This window comes from Aythya marila (genome assembly GCF_965140915.1).
Source record: "Aythya marila genome assembly, chromosome: 1".
NCBI classification, from domain to species: Eukaryota; Metazoa; Chordata; class Aves; order Anseriformes; family Anatidae; genus Aythya; species Aythya marila.
Window position 1 is genome coordinate 72,796,015 of NC_139042.1, and position 17,232 is coordinate 72,813,246.

The following is a 17,232-nucleotide window of genomic DNA, read 5'->3' on the forward strand; positions in this document are numbered from 1 at the left end:
TCTATACCAAAATCAGGAAGAAAATAAAACTTGCTAGAACAGGTGAAAATAACACTGGATAAAAAGTTAAGGGAGTGAGATTGCAACTGAAATACAGTAACCTGGAGAAATGTAGGCTGGTGAGTGACTACCAAATGTGAACACTTGAATATGGGTGGACAAACGTATTAAGGGCAAGTACCTGCAGAAGGAATAAAGGTCAAGGAAAAGGCAATTGGAATGGGAGCAAACTAAAATTAGGGGAATCAGTACTCTGATGGGACACTGTGTAGCATATAACTACATTTATATGTGCTTTTTTTGTGTGTGTTTCTGTGTGTATTTTTAGCTGTTTTTCTTCAGTCTCCTGAAAAAAAATGTCTTTACCTCTTGTACAGTGAGATCTCATGATTCTTCTATTTTAGACCAGGATCTGGAGTACACTAGTTGTATACTAATTGTGATTGCCTAGTAAATCTGATAATGTGAAAGATGTCAATTTTTCATTTAGGAGGCTGCGGGAAATATACTGTTGTTTTCACTGTACTATAAATATAACTAAAGTAGAAGGAGAATTTTATTTTTATTTATTTTTTAAGATAACTTATTTTCTGTGTATTGATCTCACACATATAAGAGCCCCAAACCTTCTTTTTACATTTTGGTATTTCCCACATTATACCTCTCCACAACTGAATGTCTTGTCATGATATGCTGCAACTTTTGAAAAGGACATTTAATCCTTTGAAAACCCAGTAGACCAGTCCAGTAGAATCAGGCCAGTTCTTCAAATTAAAAGGCTTTATGAATTGTTTCTCAATGAAAGTGTTAGAAGTTTAAGGCCAAACCTAACCACCTTACCTCTCCTACCTGTATGCATTACCAGAGAATTCTGCTTTTCAGTTTAATGAATTACAAGTAAAGAATGTAGCCTGCAGTGTTTAATTAAGAAGCTATTACAAATAGGAAGTTCATTCCAATAACTGACCATCCTATCTGTGAAGAAATTTTGTTCTCTTATGCTTCTCATAGCATCTGTCTACTGTGAGTGTTAATTGACCCTTCCCTGATAATTCAGAAAATAAACTGTACTGTTCTTTTCCTCTGAAAATTGCTTTTTAGCTAACAGCAGGTCAGTCTAGACCTCCAGAGAAGCACAGCCTGTAGGAACTCAGGTGTAGCAGGACTATACCATGAGCTTGCAGGTTCACAACCTTTCTGGTGACTCACATGAAATTCAGGGTAATGAGATAAAATGATTTTATTTTATTTATTTATTTATTTATCTATTTATTTATTATTATTTTTTGTGTGTGTGGGGGGGGTAGTCCTGCAATTTACTAATATTAACTGTATTAAAATAAAATAATTAAGGACCATAAATTAAGCTTGAAAATTAGGAAATGTCAAAATGACAGCTGATTGAGTAGCCTTTTTTTGACCCTACCAGGCACTTTTGCTATGACCTACTCTTTAATTACATGATCATGTAATATTTTTTCTACATCAACCCTTCCTCAATCCTCTTCCTTGGACCATTCTTTGTTCCAAGAATGGTCCAAGCTTGTGTAGTTAAAGGTATTGATATCCTACATGTAAACCACAGTTTCTCATACCTTAGTCTCCATGTTTAAGCTGAGTATAATAATACCTTGTTGTCTCACAGGTATGTTGTGAAAATAACTTAATTAATGTTTGTGCATCACTAGGCTACTAGAGCTGGCTACAGAAAAGCCCAGGAGATAAGTAATAATTTTGTATCTAGGGAAGGCCTTGAGTCACGTGCATTATACAGGGTGTTGACTAAGTTTTGGACAATGAATAATTAACAAGATGTGCAAAGAGAACAGATCAACAGTGGCATCAGGTATCATATGTTGGCTGCATCTGATTTTGGCAGGTAAGAGGATCCTGGCTCATCTACTTGGAAGGTAGAGGTTGGTAGAGCAGGAGCACAAGATGTAAAATGGTTCGGTCTGTGCACTGAAAAAGACAGAAATTTAGTGTGAAGGAAAAAAGCACATAAGGCCAGAGAAGTAAAAACTGCAATGTAGTTCAAGATTTTCACAGGATACAGTATTTTGCCATTCTATAGCTTTTGAGTGCTAGAACTTATAACCTAGCCACACTTCTTTGAACAAATCTTTCTTTTATATATGCTTACTTGGGTTCCATCAACTCAGGAAAACATCTTAACTCTGCTCTGTCAATCCTTAACTCTTCTTTGTAAATCCTTAAATAAACAGCCATGAAATAGAAATCTCATGCTGCAGAAACTACAAGCAATGAAGATCTATATCATAATCCATCCATGCTAACGGAAACCTAGCTGGTCTTGCAGCAGTACTTGGAGTTTCTTAACTAAGTCTTCAGTCAATTATGTAGATGAGATGGCTGATGATAGAAAACCTCCACAAAAGCTGAAATGCCATATAAAAAAATCAGAGTTTCTAAAGCAAGCCTCTTTGTGATCATAATTATCAGGATGGTTTTAGGTGAGTCACTCAGGCAATTCAGAATTGTAGAAGTCAAAAGAATTCCCTGAAAATTTACTTTTTTTTCTTTTCTTTCAGAAGACCAGAGGCAAAGTCAAAGGATACGTCAAGAAAAAAATAGCATAAATCATATAGTAAAACATATTGTAAAACATGCCAAGACAAGCTGTTAAATATTTTACAATTTTTAGATATTAGTTGAGATAAAATGTAGTCCAGATGTAGTTCAGATGGATTTCCATAGATCATGTTACAGTCTTCTATCTGGAAATGCAGTATATGAATTACATCTGTAAATTCTCTATTATAAAGAAACCAGAGAAACCTCATTGATATCTTGCTGAAGAAACCATACTTCTCATACTTCTGCAGCTGCTACGTGATCTGATAATAGCTGGAAATCAGATCAAATCAAAATCACTGCAAACAGCAACAGCTGCTTAAAAAAAGATGTGGTCATTGACTCATGACAAGCTGAGAGAGAGAAAAAGTACTAAATATGTTTAAAAGCATTATCGATTTCATGCTACTTCTGTCTATGTTTTTATGTAACCCTAATTTAACTACATCTACTGCTAGTTGTTTCTCAATAATTGTAATAAACACCTAGGATGACTATTAAAAGGTAGGAGCCTTATTTCATAAATCATTGTATTTCTATTCAAATCTATAGTTAATTCTTTATTTTCTGTTACATTCTTCATACTTGTCTTATGTAGAGTTTCAGTTAAAAAGATTCATTAAAAATGAAAGCTTAAAAATTCCAAAGCTGCCATACATTAAAGGTGCTTTTATACTTGTTTAAGTATATACAATGTCAAGTTATAAATATCAGTTACAGTGCTGTGAATGCCCAGAGGAGACTCAGACAACAGTATTTTCTTCAGATGATGAACCAGTCTACATCAACTCCCTTAAGCTGTTGCCAGAGGTGCAAATCTTGTATTTCAAAACTGTATGTGTCAGGTGGAACACACACAGATCCTAAGATGTCTTTTCAAGGAAAAATAAATAAATAAATTAGTAATTCAATGATTTTCCTATCCCTATTTTGCAGAGAAGAGGAAAAAGTCATTGTGAAGCTACATCTTTTCCTTTGTGTCTAGTAAGCTCTTCTGCCTAGCAAACCGGTAAGGGTTTTCCCTGAATTCACTATGCCTCTGGCAATGTGATACAACGAAGCTGAGGAATTCTCATCCATGGACGCAAAAAGGAATGGTGTCACCCAGAGGTATGCTGGGGGAGGAGAGTTCTAGGCAAGAACCAAGCTGAGTGGAAACCACCTACAAAGCTCTGGGGAACTAGGCTGGTGGATTCTGCAAGAGCAGCAGTTCCAGCAAAGAATGCTTCTCTTGGGGTCATGCTCCTGTCAAGAATCGCAAACTCATGTCTTTCACAAGAGGTGGCAAGACAGGAGCCAGCATCATTTTCTAGTAACACAGCACAAGCAAGGTCAGCCGAGGAGACATGGCTGTTTTGTGTGTCTGACAGTTTGTCCATCTGCTTCTGCCTAAAGATGGCACTTCTAGCCTTAGCCTGCCTCGAGTTACAGATGGGACAAGTAGGGGATTTTTTTTTTTTTTTGTTCCTCTGCTCTTTGGTTAAGGCAATAGAGTTTAAGCAAAGTCATTTTAATTTTGTTAACTGACTTCTCATATCTGAGTTCTGCTTTTAATACTTACACCCCTACTACCCTAGGCAGAAAGCAGGGAAAAATGCAAAACAAAAACTCAAGGTCTAATAAAATTGTTTGCATCCTGAAACAGGAAGTCTTCGAAATGATCTACACTAACACTTTTCCTCTGCTATCTATTTTGCTTAATTATATTTCATAAAGAGAATCAGTTTCTCAGGTGATACATCGTGTAGATAAATTCATATTACTGCACATTTTACAGATGCACAGATTTACTGGCTGAGGCGAAGGGGATTTCAGCTTTCAATTCTCAGTTCTCAGGAGCAAAATATCTTCCCCATTTCCTCCCTGAGTAGATTAGGCTAAAGCCCAATGGGTGGTCTGTCCAAATACACCTGGAAAAATACCTGTTCCTACATCCATCCAAGTTGTGTTTTGGACCACATAACTGGAGTATTATCTTGTGTCTCACAGTATGCATGTTGAAATGCAGGTCAGATCACCTGATAGTAGGTGCTGGTCTAAGAATTGCATGGCAAATATGGCAAATGACTGAACTTTAGGCCTACATGTCTCACACAAATAGCCACACATCTGTTCTTTCCCTACATTGCTTTATCTGTTTGCTTTTGTCTTCATCTTTAAAGAACTGGCAAGTTGCATGATTTTCTTGCTTAAGTAAAAGAAAAGTATGCTGGTATAAATTTAGCTTTTTTTTTTTTTTTTTTTTTTTTTTTTTCCACATTAAATGGAAAGCATAATGAATAGGAATTAGTTCTCTTTACCCATCAAGCAGTCAATTAACTCAAGTTTGTTCTAAATGTAAAATGATTCCTCTCCTAAATCTTGTGCCTGACAGCCTAATTTTCCCTGTATTTCCACCTGCAATTTCTTCCACCTCTATTTTCTCTGACTTTACAATGCAAAGAAGATGCACATACATGTATGCTGCAGTGAAAATTGCTCTGAGAACCCCAGTATCACCACCCATGAGGTTAGCTGTGTTTCAGGTGAACATATAAGGAGTTTCATTGCTCTTATAAAAAGGACAGCCTGTAATGTCTATGTGTTGACTACCTGTTCATGAAAAATGAGGAGAATAACTGGTCTCCAGCCTCTATCTCCACTCCCTTCTTGTGATTACTGAATTATAGCACCCTCCCAAACAGATGTCCCTCTCTTAATCTCCTTCAGATTTCTGCTGCTCCTCCTCTCTCTTGTCAAAATTTCTTTTTAACTATTCCAATATTTTAGACTTTTTAAAAATAAAACAAACAAATAAACCCAAGTTCCTCTCATTTTCTATTTGGTATTAATGTTCTTTATGCCTTATGTATAATACCCTGGAGTCTTCAACTCTCCCACTCCTTTCCTTTTAAGAAGCTCATTTATAGGGACTGCTCCATTAGGATGTGTGGGATAAAAACTCGAACCCTGAGCTGTGTTCATTTGGGGGCACACAAATGTTCTCATTACCAAGGATGTAGAGAGGAAGAGTGGCCTTGTGGACTAGAACCCCAAAATGCAGGTTCCACTTAAAGTTACATGTGTACCTGTGTGAATGTTCATACGGGTTGCTCCCCAAGAACAACTCCCCTGTATCTCAAGCCCTCCCCCCCCGAACTATTTCTCATCCTCTTTACCCTTCCACCCAGAGACCCCTTATTTGTGCCATGTTCACCTGCCCACAAAGTTTTTCCAAATTGTCCCTAAGCATCTTTCCTTCCTATCCATACCTGAGCAAACCTCAAGTTCCTGGAAGGGTCAACCCTTCACACCAGCATTTTCTCCTCAGTTGTTGCTATCCGAAAACTTCTTCAGATATTTTTTCACCTATCCTGTAAGAGATACCACCACTTTATTTTACACTTTCTGTGCTCCTGTTGGTTGTAAGCCTCTACAACTGCTTTTATCTGCCCTTGGAAACAAGCTGTTAGACCTTACTTTGGAAGACACTTAAGAATATAGACTGCTCTGAACACCAGTCTACCCATATAGAGTGGTTCTGAAAAAGGAGAGGGAAACAGATATTGTTTTGTTTTGTTTTGTTGTATTCTGTGTCATAATGGCTTCCCTTTTTCCCTTCTCTCTCTTTCCTTCCTCCTTTTTTTGTTTTGTTTTGTTTTGTTTTGTTTTTGAATATATTCTATATTGTATTAATGCCACTTCCAGCTCAGAGTTTTTATTTGACATTATAGTTTTGTCTTTTGACTCCCAGGAGAATCACTAGAAACTTAATGGAGCCAACACATAAAGACTTGCAGGTAATTTGAAAGAAACTCTCTCACAAACTCACCCAGAATGAGGAGGTTGGTTTGACTTTCCACATAATTTTACAGATGGTTATGAAGCCACCCAAGCTTGTTAGTTCTGCTAGGTATATCAAATGTGTTTCTGTATCTTTTCTGACAATTTGTGAGTGTCTCTTGTTCTCAACAGTAAAAAGCTTAATGAGAGCGAACATTTGTAATGTGATACAGTGTTCTTCTACCACTGATAGCATTTTTTTCCCTTTGTTGCCAAAAGGATTGTTTTGAAAGTGAATTTTTACAGTGAACAAAAATGACATCCTCCAAAGGCATCAGACGCAAAAATAAGAAATAAAAATAAAAAATAATAAAAAAGTACAGAATTATAAAGGCAAGAAAGATTAATAAAACAAAACAAAAACACATTTAGCAGGGCTTTGACAGATTTAGGCAAAACCTAATCACTTTTCTTTTTTTTTTTTTTATAGACTCGGGTAAGAAGAAAAATAAAAGTAATATATCCTTGTGCAGTTTGTCCAAAATGAAAAAATATATATATATAATTGAAAACTATACAAATATTTTTCAGGTGTACTCATAAAATGTTTCCCAGGATGAGTGAAACTGAAAGAAAAAAAAAAAAAAAGTATCCATAGTGGCATTTTTTTTTTTCCTTATGCAAAATTTGATTTATCTTATTCATTCAATTCTACCAGAAAGTTAATGAGAATATTGATGATAGAATGTTGGCATGGTCCTAGGAAATATCCCATTGGCTTGTACAATTTGACTGAACAATTCAAAGCAAAACTCTTCTTTTATATACGTAGATAAATGCAATATTTCTCAAAAAAAACATAGCATTACAAACAACATTCATATGCACAGATAACCCTAAAGTGGTCCTCCTGGGAAATTCTGCTTCTGCAGGCACTGGGGCAATCATGGAGTGCTGCACTGAAGGCCCTGAAACCTGTTCTGCTCCTCACATTCACTAGAGGGGCAGAACTCCCAGTTACACTTGGTTCCTCCTCTCAGCATTCTCTTCATTTAATAAAGTCAGCAACCTTCAGCATATGGAAGAACTTAGTACTCTCCAGTGAGAAAGAACAAGGAATGAGCAGAAAAGAGGTTTGAAGGGGAAGAGGGAAAGAGTGATAGCTGATGGGGAAAGAAGGGTAGCCTGACTCTGCAGGAAGATATCCTTTGGGCAGAGAGAGTGAGACCAGTTTTAGCCTTTTTGATCAACATTCTATAACAATAAGACCCTGTTTACTGCAATTTAAGATGTTCCCATCATTTTGGCAAGCTGATATTAGGTATAAGCTAAACCTAGCACCGGGATCAATGAGGATTCAGGTGATGCATGTTGACTTCTAAACCTATGGCTAAGAAATAAGTGAGGTAGTGAGCCCCAAAACTGTGCTGACAGCATATGCTAAAAGAGGATCAATTTTGATGTGTGAGATATGAGTGGTTTAAAAGGCCAAGCAGCTGTCAGATGGCCAGAAAGAGGAAGAGGAGGATCCATAAAAAACTAGTGCCTGATGAAAATCATCATCATATATTTTTCTGGGTAATGTTCAACTGCTAGCTGTAGAAAGGTTTTTGCTACAGTAGTTTCTTATTTTGAGGAACTTGTTGTATAGGCATGAGGAAATGGCTATGCACTGGCTGTTGAGTGCAGTAGCAAAAACCATTTTCCACTGTAGGTGCGGTAGAGCCTGCTGAGCAGTCTGTAAAGATACTGGAAAGATAAACCCTGTGAGCCTACAAGGTCTTTTCCATTTATTGTGTTACTTTTCAGACAGTATTACCCCCTTTGCAGGGAGCCAAGGCTGAACTTTTCTTTTCCTCTTGCAATTAGAGTAGATTCACTTCCTTGGAATATTCTAAGCCACTAACTACCAAGCATATCATCTGGCTTAATAATTCATTTATAGCCCCACCCAAGTTTCACAACTCTGAACATAACCACTTGTTTTCTAAGGAGAACTCCCACCAGCTGAATTGCATGGAGTTTCATAATAAAGACTTCACATTTGCATAGTCTTTCCCGTAATCCATCCTGCATAATCATGAACTAAAGCTTTGTTTTATTTTAAATTTTGCAATGGCTGTGTCACATCAGACACTGTTACATGCTACTCAAGTCAAAGCACTACTACCTCTCTCTCTCTCTCTCTATCTATCTATCTATCTATTTATTTATTTATTTTACTAATGTCAATAATGTTAAAGAGTCTAGGAATTTTGATTTGCCTTTTTGGTGTCAGAATAAAAGTAACACAAAGAAACATAATCCATTCCTTAAAATCATGTTTATTTCTTGTATGGAATAATTGCAAATTTGACCTGCATCATCAGGGAATTGTAAAGGAAAAATAGACTTTTTTCTTCCTTTTGGAGAACAAGTGTCACTGTCCCCAGATGACAATGAGGTTCTCAAGAGAGTTAATTATCAAAGTCATCTGTATTATTTTAGCCCTTGATTCACTCATGCAGCACAGTTGTTACAGAGAAGTATCAACTGATGTTAATGAATAGTTTTATTGTTTGACAAGTCAAGAGTATGATGCAATTCTGAAATATAGTCTTTTACTGTTGTTATTATTATTGTTATTTTAGTTACAAAGCACGGTATTGCTTTCTCTGCAATTACAAAGCTAGGAAAAATGAGAGAAGAATTTTCTTTGGGTGATGGTTATGCGGTGTTGGTGATGCTGTATGCGGAAAGGGATAACACCATAAAGGGCCAGGACTGGGAAAGTTCTTTGAACTACATAATATAATGTAATGGTAGGGAAATACTAAAAAAAATAAATAAATATCAAGATTGTCTAAAAGCCACTGATCTTTTTGTGTAGCTACTTTTTTAAATGTAGTTCTTTTGTTTTGATACCAGCACACGGGTGAAGGAGGTTGCAGGCAACAGCTGATTAAAACTATAGCATCCATCCTGAGGACAATTATGTTTTGTCCATGATGAGCTGTGCATTTAATGTATACAGTTTCTGATTAAAACAAACAAACAACAACATAGCAAAACAAATAAAAATTAGAATATGGTGATAGGCTCTTTCTCTAAATGGTTAATGCCAGATATTTCACCCCAAAACAGAAAAATAACTGCTCCTAAATCAAAAATAGTCTGATCACCTTTGTATTTTTAGTTGCAAGGGGCAACTTGGTTTAGATAAGGACAAGGAGATCACTCAACAATTACTGTCACAGGCAAAATTGACACAACAAGGGGAGATTAACATAATTTATCGCCTATTATCAACAGACTAGAGAAGTGAGAAACTAAAAGCAAACTAAAAACACCTTTCCGCCCTTATCTACCTATCCTCAACTGGGGTAGAGGAATGGGGAATGGAGGTTACGGTCAATCAGTAACCATATTGGCATCTCCTCTACTCCTTCTCAGTCACTCTCTGTCCTTGCTCCAATGTGGGGTCCCTCCCACGGCATGCCATCTTTCCCAAACTCATCTTGTGGGGGCATCCCAAAGGCAGGCAGACTTCAAGAACTGCTCCCACATAGCGCTGTACCATGGGGTCCATTCCCCAAGAGCAAACTGCTCCAGCACGGGTCCCCCACGGGTGGGCGGCAGCTCCTCGCCATGGGCTGCAGCTCCAGCCCAGGGCCTGCTCCTGCAGGGGCTCTCCATGGGCTGCAGCCTCCTCCAGGCCACATCCACCTGCTCCACCGGGGGCTCCTCCATGGGCTGCAGCGTGGAGATCTGCTCCATGTGGGGACCCATGGGCTGCAGGGGGACAGCCTGCTCCACCAGGTGCCTTTCCACAGGCCACAGGGGAACTGCTGCTGCATGCCTAGAGCACCTCCTGCCCTCCTGCTGCACTGACCTTGGGGTCTGCAGGGCTGATTCTCTTGCATTTTCACACTCCTCTCTACCAGATGCTGTTGTGCAGCTGTTCTTCCCTTCCTCTCCCAGAGGCCTACCCAGCATCGCTCCATGGCTCAGCTCTGGCCAGCAGCAGGTCCCTTTTGGAGCTGGCTGGAGCTGGCTCTGATCTGACATGGGGCAGCTTCTGGGCTCACAGAGGCCTCTGCTCACCAGCTGCTCACAGAGGCCCCTCCTGCAGACACCGACTATGAAAACCTTGCCACATAAGCCTAATACCCTGATCACCACTGGATTTTGTGGAGTCCAAAAGCTTAAAAGGTGTTAGAAAAATTTGCAAAGAATAGGTTCATCAGTGGCTTTTTAATACAACAGTCCTGTCACTGCCCCTGGCTCAGAGATTTCCTGAACAGTTGGCTGGTCTAAAGTGGTAGACAAATTGAAGAAAGACCTCTCTGTACTTACTGTGTATTATAATTATTATTTAATATTTTGGCATATGTGACTGTTCATTGTTGTATATTGTTGGAAAAATGGTACTGGGCCAGATGGATTTTTGGTCTGGTATATTGATGCCTACCTGGGCAGCCTGCTGTAAGGAACCTGCTTTGGCAGGGGGGTTGGACCCGATGGTCTTTCGAGGTTCATTCCAACCCCTTCAATTCTGTGATTCTGTGATCGTGATAGATAACTCCTGTACTTTTGTTATGAGGAGGTGAGGAAGCAAATATGCAAAATCCCAAACCTAACTAGCACTACTGTTTACCTGAGCTTATTCCACTTAAAAATCCCAGAAAAGAGTTTTGCGCAGAAGCAATTTGCCAGCCTTCTCCAGCATGCCAAGTGAATTAGAGACTTGGGGCTTGATTTAGGAGGATACAGTGTCTTGTTTCTGACAACAGCTTCCTGAGTGATAGTTGTTTTCCATTTTTGTATCTCAGTTGCTCTGTGTCTTCACATGAGGGAAGAGAATGCTGATGTGTAATTATGTATCTTCTCATTAAAAATACATACAAAAACAAACCAAACCAAACCAAACAAACAAACAACAAAAAAATCTGATTATTCTTATGTTATTGTGAATTATCTGCAGAAGGCCATTTAACCTGTTACATTTAGTTGAAATCTGTCTGTATAGAAAGCTCTAGTTTATTTTGAGCTTTAAGCTCACCATGTACTCACAAATACTTTATTTGTGTGAATGTGGTCTACCTTGTTGATGTGGTCTACCTTGACTTCAGTAAGGCCTTTGACACCATTCCCTACAACATTCTCCTCAAGAAACTGGCTGCTAATGTCTTGGACTGGCATACACTTTGTTGGGTTAAAAACTAGCTGGATAGCCGAGCCCAAAGAGTTGTGGTGAATAGAGTCAAATCCAGCTGGAGGCCAGTCACTAGTGGCATTCTCCAGGGCTCAGTACTAGGGCCAGTCCTCTTTAACATCTTTATCGATGATCTGGATGAGGGGATTGAGTGCACCCTCAGTAAGTTTGCAGATGACACCAAGTTAGGTGCGTGTGTTGATCTGCTCAAGGGTAGGAAGGCTCTGCAGGAGGATCTGGATAGGCTGTACCAATGGGCTGAGGTCAACCGTATGAAGTTCAACAGGGCCAAGTGCTGGGTCCTGCACCTGGGGCACAACAACCCCAAGCAGAGCTACAGGCTGGGAGATGAGTGGTTGGAAAGCTGCTTGACAGAGAAGGACCTGGGAGTATTGGTTGATAGTTGGCTGAATATGAGCCAGCACTGTGCTCAGGTAGCCAAGAAGGCCAATAGGCTTGTATAAGAAACAGTGTGGCCAGCAGGGCTAGGGAAGTGATTGTCCCCCTGTACTCGGCTCTGGTGAGGCTGCACCTCGAGTACTGTGTTAAGTTTTGGGCCCCTTGCTACAAGAACATCGAGGTGCTCAAGTGAGTCCAGAGAAGGGCAATGAAGCTGGTGAGGGGTCTGGAGAACAAGTCCTACGAGGAGCGGCTGAGGGAGCTGGATTTGTTCAGGCTGGAGGAAAGGAGTCTCGGGGCGACCTTATTGCTCTCTATAGGTACCTTAAAGGAGGCTGTAGCGAGGTGGGGGATGGTCTGTTCTCCCACGTGCCTGGTGACAGGACGAGGGGAAATGGGCTAAAGTTGTGCCAGGGGTGTTTTAGGTTGTATCTTAGGAAGAACTTCTTTACCAAAAGGGTTGCTAGGCATTGGAATGGGCTGCAGAGGGAAGTGGTTGAGTCACCATCCTTGAAGGTTTTTAAAAGACATTTAGATGTAGAACTTAGTGATATGGTTTAGTGGAGGATGGGTTAGTGATAGGTCAGAGATTGGACTAGGTGATCTTGAAGGTATCTTCCAACCTAGATGATTCTGTGATTCTGTGATTTTTAATGCCCACTCCGAATTGCTGGAATCACATCCATAGAAATGTGGGCCATAAAGACGCCCATTTATCTCTCTTCTGCAATCTGAGTTTGTTGTTGTTGTTGTTGTTTTGGTTCTTAAAAAAAAAAATAGCATAGCTTAACAAAATATTTTCTGTCATTCTTTTTCATTATTTGCTTCCCCTTTGTATTCCATTTTAATACCTTTTTATCTGTTTATTTCAGTCTATCTTGCTTTTTTTTTTTTCCTTTTGCTGTTATTAAAGACGTGACTTCTAGCATGCCATGCTGCAACTCTGCCCAGTGCCTCTAGCAGTTGGCTCTATGTATCTAAATCTTGGATTCCCGCTGCAAAGGCAGTGTTCCCAGCTGTCCTCAGGCTGCTACATCCCATGGCTCTTTAGGAGCAACAGCACCCTCTGCTGGGTTAAGATATGAGTCGGGTTTGGGGTCTTAAAGTGTAAAGAAAACCTTTAGAGAGGACTTCTTTCTAAAAGGTTGACATTTTCTCTTACGTGCATCCTTGTTCTCGGGATTTGCAACTTTACCTGGATGCATGTATGTCTATGGGGCCCGATGAGATTCATTTCAGGGTACTCAGAGATGTACCCTGGAATAATGTCATCACAAGGCATGCCAATTACTTTTCAATGGTCTTGGGAACATGGAGAAGCCCCAGATGACTGGAAGTTGGAAAGCTGTGCTCCAATTTTCAAGAAGGGCAAGAAAGAAGACCCTGGTAATTACAGGCCTGTCAGTCTCATTTTGGTGCCTGGTAAAATTTTGGAGAAAGTCAACGGCTTTTCTGTAGGAAGACTCAGAGAAAGAAAGAGCAAACCTCAGAGGAAGATGTGTACTAAGAATGACCTTGAAAGTCTTTATTTATTTATTTGTTTATTTATTTTTCTAAGCGTCTTTTGGACACTATATATCCCACGTAAAAAGAAAATCAAGCAGGATGGAACTGAATCTAAAAGGTTACTTCTCTGTATAATATCGAACACTTAGAATTTTCATGGAGGATTAAAAAAAGGGGATGATGGATGTTGTGAAAGCAGAGATAAGGCTTTTAAAAATTCGAAAGAAATTCTAAATTAATTAATTAATTCTAAAATAATGAAATTCAGTTACATTGCAAATATATATACTTCCACCCAGCTTAAGACCATGACAACCAAGAAAGAGGGAATCTGAAGTCAAGATTCAATGTGAGCTTCTCTCAGTCTTGGCAGAGGTGCTTGTAACTGTGATGAGTGGAGTCCAGACTTGCAGCTGATATATGGAACGAGGGATGAAGTTAAAATGAGTGCCTGGAGAAACAAAAAGTAGTCAAAGGAAAAGAAGTTGGGAATTGGTATAGGAAAAATTTTGACTCAATGGCATAAATGGCTTGAAGACAGCCATTATTTATGACAGAACACCAGGCCTTAGAAGGGATGAACTGAGAGGATGGCAAAAAGTTTATTCAGTGACCATCAGAGATGCTGAACACCAACAATTCTTTTGGTTTAGGTGGGACTTTTCAGTCTTCAGCATCTAAAAATCAGTCAAAAAAGCCTATTTCTTGATCAATTCCCAAATACCTTAGGAAAAGGAAACTACATTTCATAAAGCTGCACATTCACAAGCAAGTGAAGCTTTTCTAAATCTAGCTCTGAGAAGGTATGCTCAAAGTCTGACTAGGCATGAATATCATTTATTACTACTGTGGGAAAGACAGCATAAAACCACCATGTGCACAAAATACTGATTCAGTCATAAATGGGAGTTAGACACATTGGAGGAGGAGTGTCTCAGTGTTGGAAACAGGGTCTTGCAGGTGACACACTTGATTTGATACTAGAAAGATGCATACTAGTGTATGAAGACAAGAAAAATATATTAAAGAAAAAAGAAGTATAATAACAGGTATTGAATAGAGTTCATAAGATAGCATAAGATATCACAAAAAATTACAAAAGAATTCCCATTTGGTATTATTAAAGCCTATCTAGGAAAAAATATCCAAGAAATAACAGAAAACTATAATAGCACTTACAAGCAGAATAACATGTACTTATCAGGAATACATGTACAACGTGTCATCTGTTCACTAAAAAGTGGTTTTGATCAATATCCTATAAATATCCATTTGAACACAGATGGATAACCTTCAGCAATTGCAGAACCACCTTTTTGGCAAATTTCAGATATATGACTAGTGCAACTGGTACACTTCAGTCTATGATAATGTGTGAAATTTCCTGAAGTGGTTTATTTCATAAGGCTTTTATTTCATGGAAGATCTGTGGCTCATTCAGTTGAGATCAAACTGTAAATTGCTTATTCACATTGATGAAAAACCAATGAGTCAAAGACAGTGTTTCACTGAGTAAATGTTCACTAATAAAAAGAAAGGTTCCACTTTCCAACCCTGACCTTCAAAAGCTGTCTATTCCTAAGCAAGTCACTGCATAAAAAACACACATAAAGGAAACAGCTCAAAGTTTGGAAATCATCTTCTAATGTTTTTGGCATTTGCTTTTTCAGAAGTCTCTGTTGGAGGACATTTGTGGAGGATTTATTTATTTATTTATTTATTTTTTCTGGGAGGCAATTTTTGATAATTGCACTAGTCTGACTTCTAAAGGATATTTTGGACTGTTGGCTACAACACCTGAGAGAACTGTAGCTTGAATACTTCCTTTACCATTGAAAAGAGAGAACTTCAGCCAAAGATGGATTTTTCATCTTGATTATGCATTTAATAAAATAGTACAAGTGTTTCATAGAATAGGTGGCTGGTTATTTATGTCCACTAGTCAGCAGATCATTTATCATGATGCATAAACTGTTTACCTTTAAATATATACATATATATATGAAAATATATCAACTGCACAGAGAGAGAGTTATACATCAATTTCATACTCTCTCAGGTCACCATGTCAAGTAACTTGATAATAGGAATTTTGGCACTTCTTTCTATAAAGTGGTGGTGGATTGTTTTTTGTTTGCTTGTTTGTTTTGTTGTTTGTTTGTTTTTGCTATTTCTTTCTTCTCAGCAGATGAGACCAGAAGATCAGAAGAGAGCATCCTGACACACTAGATGGCTGCAAATCTCAGCAAACTGACCCTGCTGCTGGAAGTGCTGTGATTCTCTAGACTTTCTGTATGTCTGGGTCACCCAAGAGAGAAGCACTGCAGGTGTTTCAAGCATGAACTCACAGTCAACTTGTCACTCTTGAAGCACTGCAGTGGTTTAGATATTAGAGCACTGCGGTCAATGGGCTCAATGTAAGTGAAAGGTAAACATATTCTGGGAAGAATAGCTTCATTAGAACAGTAGCTTAATTCATATTGTAGGTCAATTCAGAAGCTGGAAGAAAAGAGAAGTCCCACTTTAAACACATTTGTATTGTTTTTCTGAGTGGGCCCTTGACAATAACGTCAACTGTCTACATACCATTTGCAGCCTTCTAGCAATTTTAACAATAAACCCAAATGAATTTATTTTAAACATGTAGCTTTCCCCCCATATTTTACCTGACTATTTACCTGACTGTGGATTACTATTAGATATGAAAGACTAATATTACTGAGACACCAGACCTCCTGCTGATAAAATTATTAGGGGCATGCAATTTTTCTGCCCAGATAGTCGACTCAAAATGAAGGCAATTGGCAAATTGCTTGTATTCTGAAGAGACATAACCATTTCTGTATGAAAATAGTAGGACAGTTTTGCTACAAAATACGGGTGAGGCCTCAAGGAAACCTTTGTATGTTCAGTACACAAGCTACAAAAGGTGAAATAGTGGGATTCTTTAAAATTCCCAGTGCTGGGGAATTTCTCTGCTAGTCCAGAGACTTTATTTTCTGTTAGAGGAAGCACGGCCGAAAGCACGACAGACACCAGTATGGTCAGATCATCCTCCATTTTATTGCCCGAATAGCCTAACTTTTATAGTGAACTTAACAGGGGTGGACAGTGTTTCACACACGATTATTGGTCAAAAGCACTCAGACAAACAACTACAAGAAAACAACCCCACCTGCAAGAAAACAACACTCTTGTGATTAGCAGTCACGTAGACCTTGTCCTTGAAGCCAGCTGCTGGTAACAATATTTTTCTGAATTCCTCAATTGGGCAACGTGGGAACACTGTCGTGGGAACTTCTTCTAGTTGCCCTGGTAGCTTGGTTTGCTCAGCTACAGCAGGCCATGGGATTTGCTAAGGCCTACTCCTGGTTGCTTAAAGCAAGCTTAGATCGAACAATTGTTCCACGGACTCATGTCCACGCCCTTTGTGCCAATTCCCAACAATTTTCCTGTATCATTTTCTGGAAATCGATTTCTCAGGCCCTACCAGATCACAAGATAAGCAAGCATCTCATGGCAGGAAGAGAAGCAGCTCCTTAAAACGTCATTGCTCAGACAACTGTTACAGGGGAGGTCTTCAGTTTCCTTTATGTAAATTTAAAGGAATGAGCTAGGACCATGAAAAAAGAAGCTGGTTAAGATGAGAAAAGAGTGTGTGGACCTCATGTAGAACCCAGCAGATACATAGTCAGAAGCTACAAAAGATCATGGGCATGAGCGTGTTCTATGGCCCCGACTTTAAGAGATTTAGAGCTGGTCTGTCTGTCCACGTG